Genomic DNA, 25,564 nt, shown 5'->3' on the forward strand with positions numbered 1-25,564 from the left:
GAACATTGTTTTTAAATATTCCAATCATGCATTTTTATTATTATTATTATTATTTTTTTTTTTTTTTTTGGCAAACTGGAGATCCTCTGCTCTTCTGTGCTCTTCAAGGATTCATCCATTCACGGATACTGCTTCTGCACCAAATCATGATTGCAATCACATGCTGCCATCAAATGTTTGAAACAACATTAATATTAATGGTTGTTGATGTTTATTTATTAATTACTTCATTACTAGCCCTAAAGGTAGCAATGGATGTGTATTAACAAATGAAACTAAGTTGACTGTCACAAAACATGAAATATCTTTGGTTCATACTTTCTGTAACTAAACTTAAGTCAAAGTAAATGGAAGAATCACTGCTGGGTTTTTTTTTTTTTGCATTTTTCATATTGTCCTAACTTTTTTTCTGATTTGGAGTTGTACAAACAGCACACCTAATATTTCACGGAATGTCCCTGAGCAGATTTCAGCTTGACCAGACATCTGTGGTATCCCTGAACTTCTGGCAGAATTTTGGTTGAGTTTCATTAATTTTTGTTGGTTTCGTGACACTGGTTCAACTTTGAAGCACAATTCAGTGTGTAATTATGTTACTTGATTTTTGACACCTGAATCTAAACAAACTTGCTTGTACACCTACATTTAGAATATAAAAAAGGTTGCTTCTGACAAAAGAATAAGAAGTAGCTAATGAAGACATTGGCCTGGTGCTTATCTCTAGATTCCATTGCTTGAAGTCCTTAAGTCTGTTGTTATTAGTTTTATTGTTGGTATATATTGTTATGTTATTGTGTTTTTTTAACAGACTACACAAATGAAATTGCCCCTTTTGGGATTGATAAAGTTGTTGATTGACTGATTGATTGATTGACTGATTGAAGCAGATGGCAGTTTTCCACTCCCCTGGATGGGAACCACTCTTGGGCTGGGTTACTTCTTCAGCCAAGGATGGTGCCCATTTACAGTCAGGTGAATTAAGACAATGCAGCTGAACTGTGTTGGACATACCCAGGTAGTGTAAGCAGGAAACGAACCCAACCAAATTACAATTCTGATAGCCTACACTGAATTTATCTATGTTTATTTTTAATCTAAAGCAGTTTCAAATTATTATTATTAGCAAATAATACAAAGTCAAATGTACTTTGTTATTGTCACTGTAGGCCCTGTGTTGAATGAATGAATGAATGAATGAATGAATGAATGAATGAATGAATGAATGAAAACTGTTTATTTCGAACATGTGATACAACAACAATTACAAGATAGATCAGTAAAGACAACAACAAAAAAGTTCCTACTGTGTACCCAACATGTCCGAAAAGGGGTAGGGTGAAGCATCAGCTTATTTATCCCTACCCCTTCTTCCCCACAACCAGTAATACCCTTTGCCACATATACACATAGATTCCTACACACCTAAACCGATATCAATATATATATATATATACATATATATACACATACATATACACATCAACATACATACACATATACATACACATATATACACATATACATATATACACATATATATACACAAACATAAATATACACCTACACATACCTACTTACATACAAAATACTATATATTTACAAGCCGAAGCAAAAAAACAAAAACACCCTAACCCTCATTACCCTTCCTCCTCCCTATACCCAGAAAAAACCATATTTTTGTACCGCTGTTTGAACTGGTTCATGCTTGGACATTGCTTGAGCCCCACTCCCAATCTGTTCCACATCCTCACCCCACAGACAGAAATACAGAAACCTTTTAATGTTGTTCGTGCCCACTGATGCTTTAAATTAAATTTCCCCCTCAGACTGTAATCCCCTGATCTGTTAAAAAACATATTTTTAATATTTGCTGGAAGTAAATTGTTTATTGCTTTATACACAATTTGTACTGTTTGAAAATGAACCAAGTCTGTGAATTTTAAGAATTTGGATTGTAAAAATAGTGGATTTGTATGATCTCTATAGCCAGTATTATGAATAATTCTTATAGCTCTTTTCTGCATTACTGATAGTGATTGTGTTGTACCTTTATAAGTATTACCCCATACCTCTGCACAGTACTGTAAATATGGTAAAACCAGTGAGCAGTAAAGAATGCGGAGTGAGTTGTGGTCCAGAATATGTTTCGCTTTGTTTAGAACTGAAATGCTTCTTGACAGTTTACTTTGTATATGTTTTATATGAGTCTTCCAGTTTATCTTATCATCTATTATCACCCCCAGAAACTTATTTTCATGTACCCTTTCAATATCTACCCCCTCGACTTGTAACTGAACCTGTATGTCTGTATTACAATAGCCAAATAACATGTATTTTGTTTTACTTAAGTTTAATGATAATTTATTTCTGTCAAACCATATTTTCAATTTTCCCATTTCTATACTGATCCTCCTCAGTAACTCCTGCAAATCCCCCCCTGAACAAAAAATGCTTGTGTCATCTGCAAATAATACTAATTTTAATATTTTGGAAACATTGACAATATCATTTATATAAATTAGAAACAGTTTTGGACCCAATACTGACCCCTGTGGGACGCCACAAGCATTGTCCAAGCATGATGATGTATATTCCCCCAACTTTACAAACTGTTTTCTGTTACTTAAGTAGCTTCTCACCCAGTGCAACACCAACCCCCTAATCCCATACTGTTCAAGTTTATTGATTAATATGTCATGATTAATTGTATCAAAAGCCTTTTTAAGGTCTATAAATATTCCAACTGAATGTAATTTGTGGTCTATGGCGTTTGTAATCTCCTCAACTGATTCTATTAATGCAAGTGATGTTGAACTATGTGCTCTGAATCCATATTGACTATCAGTAAGTAATTTATGTTTATTTATGAATTTGTCTAATCTATTATTGAATAACTTTTCTAATAATTTGGAAAATTGTGGAAGCAAAGAAACAGGTCTATAATTTGTGAAGTGGTGTCTATCCCCAGTCTTATACAGCGGCACAACCTTAGCTATTTTCATTTGATTGGGAAATTTACCGGTTTGAAATGATAAGTTACAGATGTATGTTAATGGTTCTACAATCCATTCAATGACCTGTTTTACCACCACCATATCAATTTCATTTAAATCGGTAGATGTTTTATATTTACAATTATTCACAATGTCTATAATTTCATTTCCATCCACTGCTGTGAGGAACATTGAACAGGGATTTCTTTCTATGAGATTATTATTATCCCAATCCTCAGGTTGGGAATCGGGAATTTTTTCTGCCAAGCTTGGTCCAATATTTACAAAAAAATTATTAAAACCGTTGACTACCTCATCGTTATTTTCCTTCTTGACATTATTATCAATGAAATACTGAGGGTAACTCTGTTTTTTATTACCATTTTTGATAATGCTATTTAATATATCCCATATTCCTTTAATATTGTTTTTGTTATTATATAATATGTTACTATAATATTCCTTCCTACATACCCGTATAATATTAGTTAATCTATTTTTGTATTTCTTATATCTATTTTCTGCCTCTTTAGTCTTTAGTTTTATGAATTCTCTATACAGTGTATTTTTCTTATTACATGCATTTCGTAACCCTTTCGTCATCCATGGTCGAGCTTGGATTTTTTGTTTTCTGTAGTCTTGTTTAATTGGACAATTTTTATCATATAATGATGTAAATATTTGTAAAAAAGTTTCATATGCACTATCAACATCACTTTCACTGTATACCTTTTCCCAGTTTTGCTCCTGTAAATCCTTCTTTAGTGTGTTCATGTTTTCCTCTGTCCGCACTCGCCTGTATTTTATTTTCTCCTCTGGCTGATTCCGCCGATGGTTTCTATTATAAACGATGAAAACTGGTAGATGATCACTAATGTCATTGATTAATAATCCACTCACAGTGTTATTCTCAATATCATTGCTGAATATATTATCAATTAAGGTGGCACTATGGGATGTAATTCTGCTTGGCCTGGTGATTTTTGGATATAAACTCATACTGTACATTATACTGATAAATTCATCTGTTATTTTATGCTTATTTGGATTGAGCAGATCAATATTTAAGTCACCACAAATGAACACAGTTTTTTGATTAGTTTTTGAGAACATTTTTCCCATACAGTCAGTGAATGTTTCAATACAAGATCCTGGTGCTCTATATATACAGCTGACTAATACATTTTTGCTTTTTTCTTCACATATTTCAATAGTTATACATTCTAATAAGTTATCAATCACAGTTGTCATATTGTCTACTATTTTATAATCCATGTTCTTATCCACATAAGAACATGGATTATAAAATAGTGTTGATTAAATTGTGATGATTTTCCTTTATTGGCTTTTCCCCATTTTCTTTCACTTTGATGTTTTAATTGAATCACTTTCTCAAACATTCTTTATGATGTCATAAACATCATGGAGGGCTTAACCAGATAAGAGGTCAATGACTTTCATACCTCAGTAAATTATTCCTACACAAGCAAAATGTGAGGCTGTAAAAAAAAAAAAAAAAAAAAAAAAAAAAAAAAAAAAAAAAAGATTTCTGCCCGTATGTTCTTCAGGCCTGATTGTGACATAGTTTAGTGTCCCAAAGCATAAACACACACACACATCAAACTGTCCTAGCCAATTCCTCAAACAGTACATGAAACTGACAGCTATCACAACAAAGATACACAAACATGACAGATTCATCAATCCAGCAGCCGCAGCGTACCCTGATCAATCAGGAAAAACAAAACCTATGTTCATCATTCTTCATACTATTTTTAAGAAACATTTAGAAATCAAAAACCTACACTACACATTTTGGTATGTGACATTTTATTTGATTTTATCTAGCATCTGTTTGTGGTACATTGACCGCAACCCTATCCAAACTTTAAATTGACCATAGGTGTGTGTGTGTGTGTGAATGTGTTTGTTTGTCTATATGTGGCCCTCCGATGGACTGGTCTTCTGTCCAGGGTGTACCCCGCCTCAGGCCCTGTGACTGCTGGGATAGGCTCCAGTCGCCTGTGACCCTTAATTAGAGTAAGTGGTTGAAGATGAGTGAGTGAAAAATAATTTACTCCATTTTGGAATAAGACTGTAACATAATAAAAAGTGAAGTGCTGTGAATACTTTCCAGATGCAACGTAACGTCACCTGTGTCCACGAATGGAAAGAATAGAATCTGTGGTTAGATCGATGTTTTGAAGACCATTCTCACGCTGTGCTGGGCTTCACTTCTGCAGTCTGTCCCAGAGGTACTTAAAAACAAACAAACAAATAAATAAAAAATAAATAAACCTCCCACTTTCCTCCTCAAAATATTATCTTTGGAAAATCTGTCCACCTAATAAACATCGCTAGTCATGTGGCTACATCCTCCTAAAACACACATTTTAACCATTTTGATGTGTTTGATGATGTTTTTGGATGTGGGAGGAAACCGGAGCACCCGGAGGAAACCACACAGAAAGGCCACAGGCGGGAATTGAACCCATGACCTTCTTGCTGTGAGGCAACAGTGCTAAGCACTAATCCACCGTGCTGCCTTTACCAGAGCACACGGTATCAAAAATAAAACACAATACATCAGTATTTTCATAATTCTTTATGTATTTAGAACAGTCAGCTCATATGACATTTTATTTACTAGTGATATGCACTTTAAGCATTTATAAATTAAAATAAATTTTAGATAACCTCTGCCCCAGTTGATTGCATTAATTTTGCCAACTTATTTGCAAATTATTTGTAGTAAATTTCCTTGCCCATATGTGTATAAATGTTTAGCTAACCTAATAATACATAAATCATTTTAGCTAACTTCCGTGTCCATTATGTTAGCCAACTTTCTAGCACATTATGTACATTTTAGACAAATTCCTTGCTCATTATCTTTATACATCTTCACTCATTATCTGCATATATTTTAGCTAACCATCTTTACACATTAGCTGTATAAATTTTCACCTTCTTGCTTGTGCATTAATTATCTTTACAAATTTTCTGAAAATGTCTTGCACATGTATACATTTTTGGAAACTTCTTTACCCATTGCCTGCATAAATTTTTAACTCACTTTTTTTGCCCCACCTTTACAGTTTACATAAATTTGATTTACATATTTGATCATATTTAACTAAGACATCTCAACTAAATTTCCCATATATAAATAGCATCACTTCTGTATATACAGCAGACTGAATCTTGACATTTTTACATTTATTTATTTTGTGACTATATAACTCCTCGTCGTCAAAAACCCGCCTTTAACCACGCTTACGGTTCATGATGTTACCGTGACATTTGAAGGCAGCAGCCGGTTGTGGCGCTGTGCGGCCACATGATTGGCCGCTGAGAGTCACGTGGTGGCAGCAGCCGTCAGTCTGCTGCTGCACCATTGTTCGGTGAGCAGGCGGAAGGAGGAGTGTCTGAGAGTGTTCCACAGCACTATTGTGCCGGTCACTCACACTCACTCACTGTCAGGAATCCGGTACCGGCGTCAACGCTCCCTCGACGCCCGACAGCCTGCTGGGACACCGAAAGAGGAACATGGACCAGTGAAAAATGAACACTGACCACATGACAACAACGACATGAATGGTAAGAATCCAGCATTTTATTTATTTTTTAAAATAGAGTAAAAATTAATACCTTTTTAAAAAAATGTGTCTGTATCCCATAAAGCGTTTTATTTAAATATTTTATTATAATTTTAAATATGAATTGCAAATAAAAGATGTTTGTTTCTTCATTATGTCAGGAACCATTTGTCAAACTCTTCTGAGCTTCACACCTAAAGAGTTCTAACACACCTGCAACTCTCATTTCTACTGTTCATTCATCTGAAATTAATATTTTTAAGTTGTATTCTATTATCTATGGGAATAACACAACAAAATGTCTATTACAGTCTGTCAATACACATTGTGATGTTTTCATGCATCTAGTTCTGTCAGAACACTTCGTATTAAAGTGGTTTTGGATTGTCAAAATGTGAGCGTGTCAGTTAATTGTGAGAGAGATAACTCAGAAATGAATATACATATGCATTTGCAATTCGACACGAGGATAAATATTAACGTGAAGATGAGCTGAGTAGATTCTGCTGTCTCTGTGCAAAATTGTTCATAAGATAATTGCTACATTATTGGTTATAAGCAAATGTGTTTTTTAGCAGGCATGTGGACCCATGCTCCCACCCAGTGGGGGCAGTATGAATGCCTAAATACTGTGCTGCCTGGGTGGAAATGTTGATGACTCATCATGTGATGACATATTTGAAATGTGGGACAGACAAAACAATGATCAAAATGTATTCACCAGCTTATTCAATATTGACTCACATCACGACACATTGCAGTTTACTCCTGTATTGGCTGTTATGCTAGGACATTAGTTGCCAATATAGATGGAGAATAATATTGTGGCAACCAATTAGGCGATTGATCAAGAAATCTAGAGGTGCAACTGATGAATATTAGCATTGTCTTTGAATCTGATTATTCCCTTGTGGTTCTGCATTCACCACGTCTCTTTGTTTATTAACAGGATTACAGAGAAACTGCTGAACAGATTTTTCATTAAAGTTGGTAGAAAGGTGGGATGCAAGCCAGGGAGCAAAACAAACATTTTTGGCTTGGGCTATGGATTAATAATAATGATAAGAAGAAGAAGAACAATATATGTTAATATACATACAATTGGCAAAGGTGAAAGACAAAAAAGTTAAATTTGTCATCAATCCGTGTGCTATTAGCCAAGTGACTCATTACATTTCCGTCAGTTTTTTGCCATTGTGCTGTTGTTTTTACTGTTGTTTCATTTGACTTTATTCATTCTGGTGTGCTATTGAGTGCTTAGAAAGATGCCTAAAAATAAAATGCATTATTATTATTATAATACTATATATATGATCGTTAATCCATTAATGCACAAACTGTCATCACACCATAATTGATCATATCCATTCCCAGAGCAAAAAGTGACATCTTCAAAAAAAAAAAAAAAAAAATCATCCGACTGATGAAATCTTCAAAATATGCATTTCAAACAGAGAAAAGCCCATTTTTTGCTTGATCGGTAATTCAACTCCATAATTGGCTGTTGAAATAATTGGTTAACATTTTTTGATTGCCTAATTGATCAGTTTAATTATAATTGGAGTGTTTTCTTTGTTCCGTCTCAGACAGGCATGTATTTTATTTGGCTGTTTTGCTACTCAAACACTTTGTACCCTGTGTGAGAGAGAAGAAACACAAAGAGAGAGTGCATGTGGCCCTGCTATACCTTAGTGCATTAATACTGGGGGTGGACGTGTCATGGTGAGTACCAGAGGCCAGCAGTATGTGGCCAACTAGCTGTGCAGATTGTTGCTTCCTGTAGAACAGGCAGAGTGCGTCTGCTCCCCTCCTGCTTTCTTTTCCTTCTGCTCCCCCCCACAGCCACTATAAAAAGAGAGGAGCTCACCAACAGATTTAGATAAAGCGCTGTCAATCATTCCTAAATCAATACTGAAATGGCAGCGTTATGTTTTCAGGACAAAGTGCCTGTTGTGACACTACAAAATGATGACTTTGTGTGCGTGTGCCAGTCAGTACAACAAACAGAATAAAACATAATTTCTTAAAATCACCCTTTACATGATCCCATGTCATGATCACATATAATCAAACATACAAGACCCTCACTCCAGCTGGTCAGTTCTCTACGTCTTCAAAGAGATGCTGGCTTTTACAGTCCTGTTTGGAGCGTTACAATAGATCAATTAATGGCACATACATTACAGAAACATGTCTGCGCACCCAGATCCTGCTGAATCATTTATTCCAAACCATTTCATGTGCAAGAAGACATTACTGAGAGAGCAACAGTGGCAAAAAATTACAGATGAGAAAATGAGACATGTTATAGTATGTTTTCTTCATACACTGTAGTCCATACAATCACATCTACTAGACTAGAGGGCACTCAGAGAGTGCATACATCTGCCGATGCCTAGCAATGAGGTGGGGGCGCTGTTTCACCATTGAATAAAGTACACAAAAATCAATGAAAGGCACAATAACAATAATAATGCTTTAAAAATGATCCTGCATATGAATCTGGATCAAAAGTGTATCTTTTTTGATTGACCCCAGTCTTCGTCTCTGCTCCATTTCATTGAAACTGTTTCATTTTGATTTGAAGTATCCTGCAGTCAGTCAACTAACTGATGACACTACATTCAGTCAAAACTCAGAAGGTGAAAGATTAAAGGATTACTGACTAAATGCTTCGCATTGACTAAATGCGAAGCGATTTATTAACTGAGCAAGCTCAGTTAATAAATCGCTTATTATATGGTTGTTTTTAGCTGTGTGGACAAAATTTAATAGATATTTATGGAGTATGTTCATGTCCGACTTGTTTTTTTAATCGTGTTTTTAGCTTTCTGGTTTGTTAAAGTCGCAAATCTGAAAAGTGATACGGACCAGTTGTCATGGTAACGGTCTGAGATGGGAAAATGTCAGACCGGAAATCAGCCAATCAGAGCATGCGTACTATCATAACCACATAATAGAGTTTTATCATTGATGTTTGACATTCCCTCACATGAGGTAATGAAGTTGCAAAACATTGACACGCACAGCCAAGCCACTTTTTAGCTAGCTATAGACCTATATGTGTAAAATGTATGTAGTTAGCAATCACTTAAAGCTCTTACATTTGATATATCCAAATAAATCTTTTCATTCAGAAAATGCATTTACGGTAACATGTTTTTAAAAAAAGAATGCATAAGACTTAGTCAGTTGAGGTGGCTCGGGCATCTTTTCCGGATGCCCCCTGGACGCGTTGCTGGAGAGGTGTTCCGGGCACGTCCCATTGGGAGGAGGCCCCGGGGAAGACCCAGGACACGCTGGAAGGATTACATCTCTCGGCTGGCTTGGGAACGCCTTGGGGTTCCCCCGGAGGAGCTGGGGGAGGTGTGTGTGGATCGGGAGGTCTGGGCGGCTTTGCTTGAGCTGCTGCCCCCGTGACCCGACTCCAGATAAAGCGGAAGAAAATGGATGGATGGATGGAACCAGATCAATTACAATGTCATACCATGTGCTATAAGGCTCAAGCACTTACCCAGGCTTCTGAAATGAAACTCCAACTGGAATATGCATTTTACTTTATTTATCCTCCAAGACCAAATTGATTGCAGCAATAGGTATATTGTATATGTTTACAACCCCAATTCTAATGAAGTTGGGTCGTTGTGTAAAATGTAAATAAAAACAAGAATACAATGATTTGCAAATCCTCTTCAACCTATATTTAATTGAATACTGCACAAAGACAAGATATTTAATGTTCAAACTGATAAACTTTATTGTTTTGGTGCAAATATTTGCTCATTTTCAAATGGATGCCTGCAACATGTTTCAAAAAAGTTGGGACAGTGGTATGTTTACCACTGTTACATCACCGTTCCTTCTAACAACACTCAATAAGCATTTGGGAACTGAGGACACTAATTTTGTAGGTGGAATTCTTTCCCATTCTTGCTTGATGTACGACTGTTATCTGTTATCGTATTTTGCGCTTCATAATGCGCCACACAATTTCAACGGGAGGCAGGCCAGTCTAGTACCTGCACTCTTTTACTATGAAGCCATGTTGTTGTAATACGTACAAAATGTGGCTTGGCATTGTCTTGCTGAAATAAGCATGGACGTCTCTGAAAAAGACATTGCCTGGATGGCAGCATGTGTTGCTCCAAAACCTGGATGTACCTTTCAGCATTGATGGTGCCATCACAGATGTGTAAGTTGCCCATGCCATGGGCATTAGCACACACCCATACCATCTCAGATGCTGGCTTTTGAACTTTGCGCTGGTAACAATCTGGATGATCTTTTTCCTCTTTTGTCCGGAAGACACGACATCCATGATTTCCAAAAACAATTTGAAATGTGGACTCATCCGACCACAGCACACTTTTCCATTTTGCATCTGTCAATTTCAAATGAGCTCAGGCCCAGAGAAGGTGGTGGCATTTCTGGATGTTGTTGATGTATGGCTTTCGCTTTGCATGGTAGAGTTATTGTTAGCAGCTAACTAGCCATTTAGCTTACTGACACTTCAGAATCACTCACAACGTGTTTCCTTCTCAGATGTTCCTGCATCGCTGTTGTACTGCTATTGAAGGCAAGTTCTGCCTTGCAGATTTTACATTGCACGTTTTTCTCTTTAATTTGGTTAAAATGCTCCAGAACGTTTGAGCTTTGTTGCCGGCTAGCCATAATATTGTTTGAGCATAACTTTTCCGGTGACATCATGGCTGGGTCCAGGATGAAGCTCCTCTTCACCCAGGAGCGTTCCTCGGGGCCATACCCCTCCCAGTCCACCAGATACTGGAAGCCCCGACCCTTGCGACGGACGTCCAGAAGCCGACGCACGGTCCACGCCGGCTCCCCGTCGATGATCCGGGCAGGAGGCGGTGCAGGTCCAGGGGTGCAGAGCGGTGAGGTGTGGTATGGCTTGATCAATGACACATGAAAAACAGGATGGATCCGCAGTGAAGCTACGGCTGCCAGCTTCACTGCGGATCCACTGCCGGGCTGAGGACCTTGGCGATGGGAAATGGTCCGATATACCTGTCTTTCAGTTTTTGGGAGTCCACTTGGAGCGGGATGTCCTTCGTTGACAACCATACCTCCTGCCCGGGCTGGTATGCAGGGGCCGGGGAACGCCGGCGGTCTGCATGGGCCTTGGCCCTCGTCCGGGCCTTCAACAGGGCAGAACGGGCGGTCCGCCACACCCAGCGGCACCTCCTGAGGTGGGCCTGGACCGAGGGCACACCGACCTCTCCCTCCACAAGTGGGAACAATGGGGGCTGGTACCCCAAACACACCTCAAACGGGGAGAGGCCGGTGGCAGACGACACTTGGCTGTTGTGGGCGTACTCGATCCAGGCCAGATGGGCGCTCCAGGCCGTCGGGTGCGCGGAGGTAACGCAACGGAGGGCCTGCTCGAGCTCCTGGTTGGCCCGCTCTGCCTGTCCGTTCGTCTGAGGGTGATACCCGGACGAGAGACTCACGGTGGCCCCCAGTTCCCTGCAGAAACTCCTCCAGACCTGAGAGGAGAACTGAGGGCCACGGTCCGAGACGATGTCCGCTGGTATCCCATGCAGACGCACCACGTGGTGGACCAGGAGGTCTGCAGTCTCCTGGGCCTTGGGGAGCTTTGGGAGGGCCACGAAGTGGGCCGCCTTGGAGAACTGGTCCACTATCGTTAAGATGGTGGTGTTGCCCTGGGACGGCGGGAGGCCCGTGACAAAGTCCAGGCCGATGTGGGACCAGGGGCGATGAGGCACTGGTAGGGGCTGGAGGAGTCCTGAGGTTCTCTTGTGGTCCGCCTTGCCCCTGGCACAGGTGGTGCAGGCCTGGACATAGTCCCGGACATCGGCCTCCATAGACGCCCACCAGAAGCGCTGCTGGACCACTGCCATGGTCCTGCGCACCCCGGGATGACAGGAAAGCTTGGATCCATGACAGAAGTCCAGAACCGCAGCTCTGGCCTCTGGTGGGACGTACATTCTGTTCTTCGGGCCAGTTCCCGGGTCCGGGTTCCGTGTCAGGGCCTCCCGGACGGTCTTCTCCACGTCCCAGGTCAGAGTGGCCACGACAGTGGACTCGGGGATGATGGTCTCTGGGGGGTCTGACAACTCGGCCTTGGCTTCCTCTTCATGCACCCGGGACAGTGCATCCGACCGTTGGTTCTTGGTCCCGGGGCGGTATGTGATCTGGAAGTCAAAGCGCCCGAAGAACAGTGACCAGCGGGCTTGCCTGGGGTTCAACCGCTTGGCGGTCCGGATGTACTCCAGGTTCCGATGGTCCGTGAAAACCGTGAAGGGCACCGTCGCTCCCTCCAACAGGTGTCTCCACTCCTCAAGAGCCTCCTTCACAGCTAAGAGTTCCCGATTGCCGACGTCATAATTCCTCTCAGCCGGGGTCAACCTGCAGGAAAAATAGGCACAAGGGTGGAGGACCTTATCGGACTCCCCGCTCTGGGACAGCGCAGCTCCTATCCCTGAGTCAGAGGCATCCACTTCCACTGTGAACTGGCGAGTAGGATCGGGCTGCACCAGAACCGGTGCAGTCGAGAACCGGCGTTTCAACTCCCTAAACGCGGCTTCGCACCGATCCGACCAGGTGAAGGGGACTTTTGTGGAGGTCAGGGCTGTCAGGGGGCTCACTACCTGACTGTAGCCCTTGATGAACCTCCGGTAGAAATTTGCAAAACCGAGGAACTGTTGTAGTTTCCTACGGTTGGTTGGTTGGGGCCAATCTCTCACCGCCGCAACCTTGGCCGGATCAGGGGCGACGGAGTTGGAGGAGATTATGAACCCCAGGAAGGACAAAGTAGTGCGGTGGAACTCGCACTTCTCGCCCTTCACAAACAGCCGGTTCTCCAACAACCGCTGTAGGACCTGACGTACATGCTTGACATGGGTCTCAGGATCCGGAGAAAAGATGAGTATATCGTCTAGATATACGAAGACAAACCGATGCAGGAAGTCCCGCAAGACGTCATTAACCAACGCTTGGAACGTCGCGGGCGCATTGGTGAGGCCGAACGGCATGACCAGGTACTCAAAGTGACCTAACGGGGTGTTAAATGCCATCTTCCACTCGTCTCCCTCCCGGATCCGAACCAGGTGATAAGCATTCCTAAGATCCAATTTTGTGAAAATTTGGGCTCCATGCAAAGGCGTGAACACTGAATCCAACAGAGGTAGCGGGTATCGGTTGCGAACCGTGATCTCGTTCAGCCCTCTGTAATCAATGCATGGACGGAGTCCGCCGTCCTTCTTGCCCACAAAAAAGAAACCAGCACCCATCGGGGAGGTGGAGTTCCGGATCAACCCGGCAGCTAACGAGTCCCGGATGTAGGTTTCCATTGATTCGCGTTCCGGACGTGAGAGGTTGTACAGCCTGCTGGACGGGTACCCAGCGCCCGGTATCAAATCAATGGCACAATCGTACGGACGGTGTGGGGGCAGCGTGAGTGCCAGATCCTTGCTGAAGACGCCGCCAGATTGGGGGGGACTAAAACCCCCTCCTTAGCTGTCACACCAGGTGGAACCGAGGATCCTAAACACTCCCGGTGGCAGGTTTCGCTCCACTGAACCACAACCCCAGACGGCCAATCAATCCGGGGATTGTGTTTTAACACCCATGGAAAACCCAAAATCACTCGGGAGGTAGAAGGTGTTACATAAAACACAATCTCCTCCCTGTGATTCCCAGACACCACCAATGTCACTGGCTCTGTCTGGTGTGTGATTAGTGGAAGAAGGGTGCCATCTAGCGCCCGCACCGACAATGGTGACGGTAAGGCCACTAGAGGGAGCCCAACCTCCTCTGCCCATCTGCTATCCAGCAGATTCCCCTCCGACCCCGTGTCCACCAGTGCTGGGGCGTGAAGGGTTAGATCCCCACTCAGGATCGTGACTGGGATATGTGCAGATTGTCGGGGTCTCCCTGCGTGGGTGTTGTGACCCACCCTTAGCCCAGTCTCTAAGGACGAGTGCTGCTGTTTTGACCGTTTGGGGCATTCTCTCTGTGTATGCTCGGTTGAGCTGCAGAGAAAACACTCTCCACGGATCAGCCTCCTTTGTCTTTGCTCTGATCGTTTTTTGGCCCTGCTCGTCTCCATAGCAACGTCAGCAGGGGGAGCTGTCATCACGTGGAGAGCCCTGGCTGTGGAGCGTGGGGAAGTCGGCTCCCTTTCGGACCCGGGAGGAAGAGGGACGGCTTGTGCCTGACCACGCCCTTCGTCTCTCTCCCGTCGGTGTTCTGTTAATCGGTTGTCTAACCGTATAACCAGGTCGATAAGCCCGTCTAAATCCCGTGGCTCGTCCTTCGCCACCAGGTGCTCCTTAAGGACCGGCGACAGTCCGTTTACAAAGGCGGCGCGGAGCGCAACAGCATTCCAGCCGGCTCGCGCTGCCGCGATGCGGAAGTCGACTGCATACTTCGCTGCGCTCCGACAACCCTGTCTTATCGACAGCAGCACGCTTGAAGCGGTCTCGCCTCTATGAGGGTGGTCGAACACCTGTCGGAACTCCCTCACAAACTCAGTGTACATTGTTAGGAGCCGTGAATTCTGCTCCCAGAGTGCTGTAGCCCAGGCGCGTGCCTCTCCTCGAAGCAAATTTATAACGTAAGCCACCCGGCTAGCGTCTGATGCGTACATGACGGGACGCTGTGAAAAGACGAGCGAGCACTGCATCAAGAAGTCCGCGCACGTCTCCACACAGCCTCCGTACGGCTCCGGAGGGCTTATGTATGCTTCAGGGGAAGGTGGGGGGGTTCGTTGAACGACCAGTGGAATGTCTGTCTCTGGCATACGGTCAGCAGGAGGAGGTGCTGCAGCAGCGCCCTGATCATGCGCTTCCACCTGGGCGGTGAGAGCCTCCATCCTCCGATTGAGAATAATGCCCTGCTTGGTAACTAAGTCCAACCGAGCAGTAAAAGCGGTTAAGATGTGCTGCAGCTCACCTAACACGCCTCCTGCTGGCGCCTGTGCACCTCGCTCTTCCATTGGCTGTTCAAGCGATGGTTGACGCCCCTCGGGATCCGTGACGCTGGCCGAGAAATCCTGTTGTGAAGGTGTCGTGACATGGACCCACAACAGGGGGCGTAAATGAACGGACAATGGATAAGCCAAAAAGTAACAATTTAATGTTGTGAATCGCACAACGACGTACAGACAATAACAATATGGTGGAATGTCAAATATACACAAGGTGACGTGTGGGCAGGCTCGAAGATAGAAGACACCTGGCAAGAGAAGAGCCGGATCCCACACAGCACCGGAGCCGCCAAGCCCTGCACCCCAGGTGGCCACTGTCTTCAGCAGTCAGACCCGGTACTGCTGGCAGAGAACAGAAACAGTATTGATGAGTGTGAGTTCGCACACTCAGTAATCCCACAGTCAGTGTTCAGTGAGGAGGGAGCACCTCCACCTCCAATCACACACTCGTACAGCTCCTTGTGAAACCACTTATCTGGTTGGGGTGTGAGGCGAAGCCGTCGCAGTCCACACCAAACGCCAACACAGCAGACAAGGAAACGTCACAGGAAAACGGCTGTAAATGAGATCAGACTCTTGTTCAGTTTAAGCAGAGAAATTACCTGAATGGTAGCTGATTTCTCGGCGAGGAGGTGGAGTTGCAGTCCGGTCTTTATAGTGATGGTGATGGGTGACAGCTGGTGTTGATAGATGACAGCTGTCACCTCCAGCGGCTCCGATGCCCTCTCGTGCTTGGAGCCCGCACTCCAAGCAGAGCGCCATCTGGTGGTGGTGGGCCAGCAGTACCTCCTCTTCAGCGGCCCACACAACAGGGTCTTTAGCTGTCTGTCTGTCAGCAGGATAACTCAAACAGTTTTGAACAGATTTTGATTACATTTTGTGGAGTGGTTGGAAATGACAAGAGGAACAAGTGATTAAATTTTAGTGGTGATCCGGATCCCGATGCTAACGCGTTAGCATGTCTATGGCATTTTCAATGTTAAAAGTTAGCATTAAGCAGTTGCAGCTGTCATCACGTTCGGGTGCATTTGTTTTCAAATTGTAATATTTCTTAAATTTATTTTTGTTTATATATTAATAATCTAATGATTATTATATACAATTTTAGAGAAAGAGACAAAAAGAAATGGATTACTGTGCCAAGGAGGGAATCTCTTTAGGGTCAGTGTCCCTATGGCCTTGTCTGAATTGAATTTTGTCTCTTATTTGTTTTTGTCTATAAGCACATGCAATATCAATATCAGTGATCAGATGACAGCAGCTTCTGGTAAAGGTGCAAGTTGCAATAAACTGTGATGCCAAGCGCTAAGGATACATGCTATCCAGTCACAGCACATGAAACTTTTTTTTTACTACTGAGCAAACATCATTGTTAGACTTTTTTAGGTTCAATGATTCCACGGCGTGTAGATGTTATGGCGTCAGTGACCCCATGGCCTTGGCTGAGGTTTGCACTCTCTGAGTGCTTCTAGTTTGAGAATGTTTTAAATTTGGATTTCTTCTTGCATTCAGTTACTCTTGGAGTGGTTCCAAACTATTGACAATTTAATGTCCAGCAGCTCTGTGCACACGGACATACAACGACACACAAAGCCGATTACACGAGTGTCTTCCTGTCTGTAAGAGGAAAAAAAGCAAAGGCAAAATATATGCTGGCAATTATATTACCTGCAGTAATGAATAAAATAAATGCATTACATTTACAGTATTTCTTGATATTGTTCACAGAACATACGCAGGCTACTGCAGTGTAACAGATTCAACTAAAGGTAAGACCACATCTTTTTCCTCTGACATGCATTTTTGTGATATTGACAGCCTTGATAACACATTAACATTCTGAATTCATGGCTGTGAGAAATGTGATGTTCAAGGCTTATACAACTGATGCAGCATCACCACAAAAATGCAAACAACATTAAATTATTCCTGCTGTATGTCATAGTATAATTGTGGATATTGAATACTTTGAAGGGGGGGATGGTTGGAGACAATAGTTTGAATAAAAATAAATAATGGAAGCTAAAATATACTGGGGGTTGGGGGTGGGGTTTGGGAATTATTTCAAGAAAAACAGCCAGTTTTGGTCGGTGGTCATAAAAAATTCACAGTACATTCCCATGAAGTAAATACATAAATTTAAAAAATTGACAAAGAATAATTTTTGCAGATTCCACTGTGTTGTGCAGAAGAAAGGAAGTAGAAGAGACTTAAAGTGCATCCATAAAGTATTCACAGTGCTTCACTTCTTCCACATTATCTTATGTTGCAGCCTTATTCCAAAATGGATGAAATTCATTTTTTCCCCTTAAAATTCTACACACAATACACCATAATGACAATGCGGAAAAAACTTATGTTTTTTTTTGGGGGGGGGGGGGGGGGGTTAGCAAATTCATTAAATATAAAAACACTAAGAAATCACATGTACACAAGTATTCACATCATTTGCCATGAAGCTCAAAATTGAGCCCAGGTGCATCCATTATTTAATGCTTCGATCTTAAATATGATCAATCTATCTTTGTTAGTTGGCTATGTACCACAGGCTTTTAAGGTGGCAGTAATTAAACCATTACTTAAAAAGCCATCACTTGACCCAGCTATCTTAGCTAATTATAGGCCAACTCCAACCTTCCTTTTCTCTCAAAAATTCTTGAAAGGGTAGTTGTAAAACAGCTAACTGATCATCTGCAGAGGAATGGTCTATTTGAAGAGTTTCAGTCAGGTTTTAGAATTCATCATAGTACAGAAACAGCATTAGTGAAGGTTACAAATGATCTTCTTATGGCCTCATCTCTGCTTGTTCTGTTAGACCTCAGTGCTGCTTTTGATACTGTTGACCATAAAATTTTATTACAGAGATTAGAGCATGCCATAGGTATTAAAGGCACTGCGCTGCGGTGGTTTGAATCATATTTGTCTAATAGATTACAATTTGTTCATGTAAATGGGGAATCTTCTTCACAGACTAAGGTTAATTATGGAGTTCCACAAGGTTCTGTGCTAGGACCAATTTTATTCACTTTATACATGCTTCCCTTAGGCAGTATTATTAGACGGTATTGCTTAAATTTTCATTGTTACGCAGATGATACCCAGCTTTATCTATCCATGAAGCCAGAGGACACACACCAATTAGCTAAACTGCAGGATTGTCTTACAGACATAAAGACATGGATGACCTCTAATTTCCTGCTTTTAAACTCAGATAAAACTGAAGTTATTGTACTTGGCCCCACAAATCTTAGAAACATGGTGTCTAACCAGATCCTTACTCTGGATGGCATTACCCTGACCTCTAGTAATACTTTGAGAAATCTTGGAGTCATTTTTGATCAGGATATGTCATTCAAAGCGCATATTAAACAAATATGTAGGACTGCTTTTTTGCATTTACGCAATATCTCTAAAATTAGAAAGGTCTTGTCTCAGAGTGATGCTGAAAAACTAATTCATGCATTTATTTCCTCTAGGCTGGACTACTGTAATTCATTATTATCAGGTTGTCCTAAAAGTTCCCTGAAAAGCCTTCAGTTAATTCAAAATGCTGCAGCTAGAGTACTAACGGGGACTAGAAGGAGAGAGCATATCTCACCCATATTGGCCTCTCTTCATTGGCTTCCTGTTAATTCTAGAATAGAATTTAAAATTCTTCTTCTTACTTATAAGGTTTTGAATAATCAGGTCCCATCTTATCTTAGGGACCTCGTAGTACCATATCACCCCAATAGAGCACTTCGCTCTCAGATTGCAGGCTTACTTGTAGTTCCTAGGGTTTGTAAGAGTAGAATGGGAGGCAGAGCCTTCAGCTTTCAGGCTCCTCTCCTGTGGAACCAGCTCCCAATTCAGATCAGGGAGACAGACACCCTCTCTACTTTTAAGATTAGGCTTAAAACTTTCCTTTTTGCTAAAGCTTATAGTTAGGGCTGGATCAGGTGACCCTGAACCATCCCTTAGTTATGCTGCTATAGACTTTGACTGCTGGGGGGTTCCCATGATGCACTGTTTCTTTCTCTTTTTGCTCTGTATGCATCACTCTGCATTTAATCATTAGTGATCGCTCTCTGCTCCCCTCCACAGCATGTCTTTTTCCTGGTTCTCTCCCTCAGCCCCAGCCAGTCCCAGCAGAAGACTGCCCCTCCCTGAGCCTGGTTCTGCTGGAGGTTTCTTCCTGTTAAAAGGGAGTTTTTCCTTCCCACTGTAGCCAAGTGCTTGCTCACAGGGGGTCGTTTTGACCGTTGGGGTTTTACATAATTATTGTATGGCCTTGCCTTATAATATAAAGTGCCTTGGGGCAACTGTTTGTTGTGATTTGGCGCTATATAAAAAAAAAATTGATTGATTGATTGATTGATCCTGTTTCCGCTGATCATCCTTGAGATGTTTCTACAGCTTAACTGCAGTCCATATGGAGTAAATTCAGTTGATTGGACATGATTTGGAAAGGCATACACCTGTCTACATATAAGGTCCCACAGTTGACAGTGCACATCAGAGCACAAACCAAGCATGAACTCTAAGGAATTGTCTGTAGACCTCTGAGACAGATTTGTCTCGAGGTACAAATCTGGGGAAGGGTACAGAAACATGTCTGCTGCTTTGAATGTCCCCATGAGCACAGTGGCCTCCATCATCTGTAAATGGAAGAAGTTCCAATTCACCAGGACTCTTGCCAGAGCTGGCTGCCCCTCTAAACTGAGTGATCAGGGGAGAACGGCCTTAGTCAGGGAGGTGACTAAGAACCCAATGGTCACTCTGTCAGAGCTCCAGCATTCCTCTGTGGAGAAAGGAGAACTTTCCAGAAGGACAACCATCTCTGCAGCAATCCACCAGTCAGGCCTGTATGGTAGAGTGACCAGACGGAAGCCACTCCTTGGTAAAAGGCACATGTAGCCCACCTGGTGTTTGCCAAAAGGCAACTGAAGGACTCTCAGGCCATGAGAAACCAAATTCTTTGATCTGATGGGTGTGAATGCCAGGTGTCATGTTGGGAGGAAACGAGGCACCATCCCTACAGTGTAGCGTGGTGGTGGCAGCATCATGCTGTGGGGATGTTTTCAGTGGCAGGAACTGGGAGACTTGTCAGGATTGAGGGAAAGATGAATGCAGCAATGTACAGAGACATCCTGGATGCAAACCTGCTCCAGAGCACTCTTGACCTCAGACCAGAGTGATGGTTCATCTTTCAGCAGGACAATGACCCCAAGCACACAGCCAAGATATCAAAGGAGTGACTTCAGAACAACTCTGTGAATGTCATTTAGTGGGCCAACCAGAGCCCAGACCTGAATCCGATTGAACATCTTTGGAGAGATCTGAAAATGGCTGTGCACCAACGCTCCCCAGCCAACGTGATGGAGCTTGAGGGATGCTGAACTTTTGTCATGTTGTCATTTATCAGGTGTTGTGAGCAGAACTTTGAGGGAAAAAAATCATTTACTCCGTTTTGGAGTAATGCTGTAACACATTTCTTATTAATACCATTTTATGATATAGTTCATTCTTAATGGTAAGCTGCTTTAATATTTGTTTCACAAACAGAATTTGCAGGGAGGCAGCACGGTGGATTAGTGGTTAGAACTGTTGCCTCACAGCGTGAAGGTCGTGGGTTCAATTCCCGTGGCCTTTCTGTGTGGAGTTTGCATGTTCTCCCCGTGTTTGCGTGGGTTTCCTCCGGGTGCTCCGGTTTCCTCCCACATCCAAAGACATGCGGGTTAGGTGGCTTGGAATCTTTAAAAAAAATTGTCCTTAGGTGTGTGTGTGTCTGTGTTTGTTTGTCTGTTTGTGGCCCTGCGACAGACTGGCATCCTGTCCTGGGTGTACCCCGCCTCGCGCCCTATGACTGCTGGGATAGGCTCCGGCCCCCCGTGACCCTTAATTGGACTAAGCGGTAGGAGATGAATGAATGAATGAATTTGCAGGGATCCCCCAGAAGTGTTCCTTTGCAAGATATCACAAAATTGTCTTATTTAAGTCAATTTATCTCTGAGGTTGCATAATAACCAAACCACATTTGTGACTAGTAGTAACATTTTTAATCTCATAACTCCCACATGGTGACAGGACCTTTTAGCCACATTTTAGTTACCTTGTACCAAACTCCCTGACATTATGTTATGTCTATAGCTGACCGAGCAGCTATGATGTGGTAATGATAGGGACACCCAATAGCTACAACTATACTGTCATCTACTGGTATGTTATAGTCTGGGTCAAGACCTTCCAGCAAAGCATAATTAATCAATACCCATCAGCTATTCCTACTCTGTGATAGTATCATGTGTTTCCTCAGTGCTCTGATACTAGTAATATGACATGGTAGATTGGGTTAATGCTAAAACACTACCATTAGCTACAGTGTGGCCAATTTCTGAATACTACGAGAGGCCATTAACTACAAGTGGTCTACCTACAATGTGGATAAATCATCATTCATTTAAAGCTACAGTGTATCGGACTGAGTGTCATCCATTGGTGAAGTTGCGGATTGCATTACGCTGTCACGGGTCATGATTTTTCCTTTTGGCTACTTTATCAAGATGGAGGTGCAACATATCAACCTCTGTGAGGGGTCCTGACCCATGTAGATATGAATGGCTGATTCTAAACTCATGAAAATGCATCAGTTCATTATGGCAGGTAATTATACACTAATAAACACATCGTTCTTGTCACGACTGGTAAACGGTTGTGGCAGGATGCAAATGCAGGACTCGGTCTGGTACACAGGTAGGCAGTCCAACAAGATAAACGAAAGCAAGAGCATCAGGCAATTGCGTGGTCGAGAGTACAGGCAGGTGGTCGAAAAACACGGGAGGCAAGCCGGTCGAGAACAATGGATACAAAGCTGGAGAGAAGGCATAGAGCACATCAATCTGGCGAGGAAGCAGGGCAAAATGAGGAGCTAAAATACACCCAGGTAATGAGGTGCAGATAAGGAGCAGGTGTGCATGGAATGCACCAGAATGAGTGTGTGACCAGAAAGAGGGAAACGCCCACCACCAAGAAACAGAAGAGACAGACAAGAGAGACAGGGACAGATAAACCCAAGCAGGAAAAAAAACCCCAGCCAGAGAGTAACTCTATAGCGAAACAGAAATGTGGCAAAAGCATGAAAACAAAACCAGGCAGAAACTCACAACCTGACAGTTCTGAATGGTATATTCACTTTCTGCTGATAAACATCCCTAAATTCTTCAGACTGCAGTTTTTTCGTGAGTATAATTTCATACTTAAGAGTGATCCATTGACTTACATTATTAAAGGTATTTGGGTGATTCTTAGACTACGGGTACTTATTATGTCCTTTGATCATATTGTATGAAAAACAGAAAAAAGGGGAAATTTCACACTTTTATAGTTATCTTTACAATGAAACTGTGTTAATAAATTTGTTCTAGTAGTCTATGATGACTTTTTCACGTTTTTTCAGCATCATTATATGCAAATATTGCCATTTTGTGCTTGTCCCACACCCAGAATTTTGATCTTCAATGATAAAAATGAATGGTAAAGAAAAGTTTTTTCTAATGTTTTAAAATATCTCTGAATAAAATATCAGTAAAATAATCAAAACATAATTGGGGTATTCAATGTCATACAACTGTTGTGATTTTTTTAAACAAAATGTAGTTGTCCCACACTATTGCCGTAATTTCCACCACAACACTGTAATGTCCCTTTAAACAGTTTGTATGAAAGATTGTTTGGGTAGTTTCTATGGAGATAAACAGTGACATCAGAGCACATGTATATAGCGCCAAATCACAACAAACAGTTGCCCCAAGGCACTTTATATTGTAAGGCAATGGTGTGGTGGAAATTACATTTACAAGGCCAATAGTGCCCGTAGTTAAAGAATCACCCATCTATATTTTAGTTTTGACAGTTACAAATATGAATTCCAAAGATATTTGTTTAAATTGTGATGTAGAAATTCTTATTCAAGTTAACTAATATTAGCTTGATGAAAAGTGGAATATAATGCTGCGTTTAACACATAGGCAGGACGTGTTATGAATGTCATATTTGCGTCATTCTTGGCACATTCCTGACATTCTTAACATGACTTAACGCATCTCAGTAGGTTTCTTAATAGTACGTGTTGGTGCATGATATTTATGATTTTCGTGGAGCATGTTTTTGGCTGTCAAAAAAGCTTCCACAAATGTCTCACACCACCCTCATTTCACCTCATGTCATGGATGTCGCAACTAAGTGTTGATAAGTCTTGATTAGTGGTGATCCTTAATAGAGCTCAACAGCGTTCTTCTCTGACGTGCACACAATTAAAACCCTGCTGCACCACATTCAGTTTCATTGCTGCAGTAGGCTGAAGAAGCACAGTGATGGCAAGTTGGCTAAAGGTTTCGTTCCAATGCTCGTCAGTGTGCTCCTGCAGGCATCTGCTGCTGTTGCTGTGCCTGATGTTTGGGAAAGGGAGCGAGATGAGAGCCGTGTAGAGCCACACATCTGGCTTTCTCCGGCTCCTCCTCCTCTCTGCGCCACTCCATGGCACAGAGCCCAACTAAGCATGCAATCACAAAGTTCTTCTGCTGTGGATTTTGAGGAGCAAATTGGAGTGATCTGAATTGTCCAGCAGCTGATGGATGAATATGGGTGTGTGTATGGACACAATTAGCCTCATTCACAACGTGACAGAACGTAACGATGCGCTGTTACGTGCAACAGCGCGGAACATTATTTTTGACCGTGTGTAATGGTTCCTGATAATTCGCCAGCAACACGTGCCGTTAATCGTAATGTGTGGTAACAGGTTGCAGCAGTTCCTGAGGACACCTGACGCCTCTGCCCCAAATCATTACATTTGTGATCAGCGGCACTTATCGTCATTATGTGTAAATGCAGCATAATGATCACTTTAAAAGTATTTTGGTTAATCCACATAAACCCAAGGTATGTTAGCATTCTGTTGCTAATTAGCAGTTATTGGGCATTGGAAGCTAATTAGCTTGTGGCTAAATTTGTCACATTTTGGTAGACAGTGAATAGTCAAAGACATCTCCATCATTTACTTATCTGTGGCACAAAACTCACATCAGATTAACAGTGAGTTTTCAAGTTCATGACATTTTCATTATATTGCTGTTTGAACTTTATGTCAGGAATCACATCACAACCAACTATTCCATGAGGTGGAATTCAGTTATAGGTACCTGAAATGATCATACTGGGTAACAACACTTATGTAAATGTATGGAAATGGTATGTAAATGGTAAATGGACTGCATTTGTATAGCGCTTTTCCATCTGCATCAGACTCTCAAAGTGCTTTACAGTAATGCCTCACATTCACCCCGATGTCAGGGTGCTGCCTTACAAGGCGCTCACTACACACCGGGACTCTGGAGCAAATAGGGGATTAAGGACCTTGAGGGCCCTTAGGGATTTTCCAGTCAGGCTGGGATTTGAACCAAGGATCATCTGGTCTCAAGCCCAACGCTTAACCACAAGACCATCACCTCCCCTAATGATGTAATTCTAGGTGTTGGAAATTACCCCTGTCACTTTTTTTTTCTTTTTTGGAATGGCTGATACAATGCAAGATCTTCCCGCTCAGATGGTAATTATATTATCAAATTATTAACCTTATTCTGCACACTGGCAAGTCATAGTGCAGAATCTTGATTATGACTTGTCAAATCTTGATTATGACTTGTCAGAATGCATTTGTAAATATCTAAAATGTAAATTGGCACAGTGCGGCAACGCCTTTAATAGATTCAACAGTTTGCCATTAACTACCCATTTTCTCCATTGTGGGTTTTATGGCAGCATGCCCGCTTATCCAGCACTGCCTTCTTTATTGCTCCTCCACCACCATCTATTGTTCGTAGGGGGGAAAAAAGAAAAAAAAAAACTAGAGACACCAGCAGTCTTGTGCTGTACACGAGCGTGCACACCCGTGGGTGGTGTATGTGTCTGCATGTGTTGGGTTGTCCTTTCTCTTTTAAAGTGTATTGCTGTGGATTTTTCTTCCT

At 42.2% G+C, this 25,564-nt stretch overlaps 1 protein-coding gene across 1 annotated transcript in view; it reads left to right on the plus strand.

Annotated features, from left to right (window-relative positions):
• The first annotated feature begins 6,387 nt into the window (after window positions 1-6,387).
• The window catches only part of csrnp3 (cysteine-serine-rich nuclear protein 3), an 81,356-nt gene continuing 62,179 nt past the window's right edge, over window positions 6,388-25,564 (plus strand). The window contains exons 1-2 of the mRNA XM_034187080.1: window positions 6,388-6,593; window positions 17,289-17,329. The gene's annotated coding sequence lies outside the window, so the exon portion shown is untranslated. The remainder of the gene's footprint in view (window positions 6,594-17,288; window positions 17,330-25,564) is intronic.

This window comes from Thalassophryne amazonica, chromosome 14, assembly GCF_902500255.1.
Source record: "Thalassophryne amazonica chromosome 14, fThaAma1.1, whole genome shotgun sequence".
Lineage (NCBI taxonomy): Eukaryota > Metazoa > Chordata > Actinopteri > Batrachoidiformes > Batrachoididae > Thalassophryne > Thalassophryne amazonica.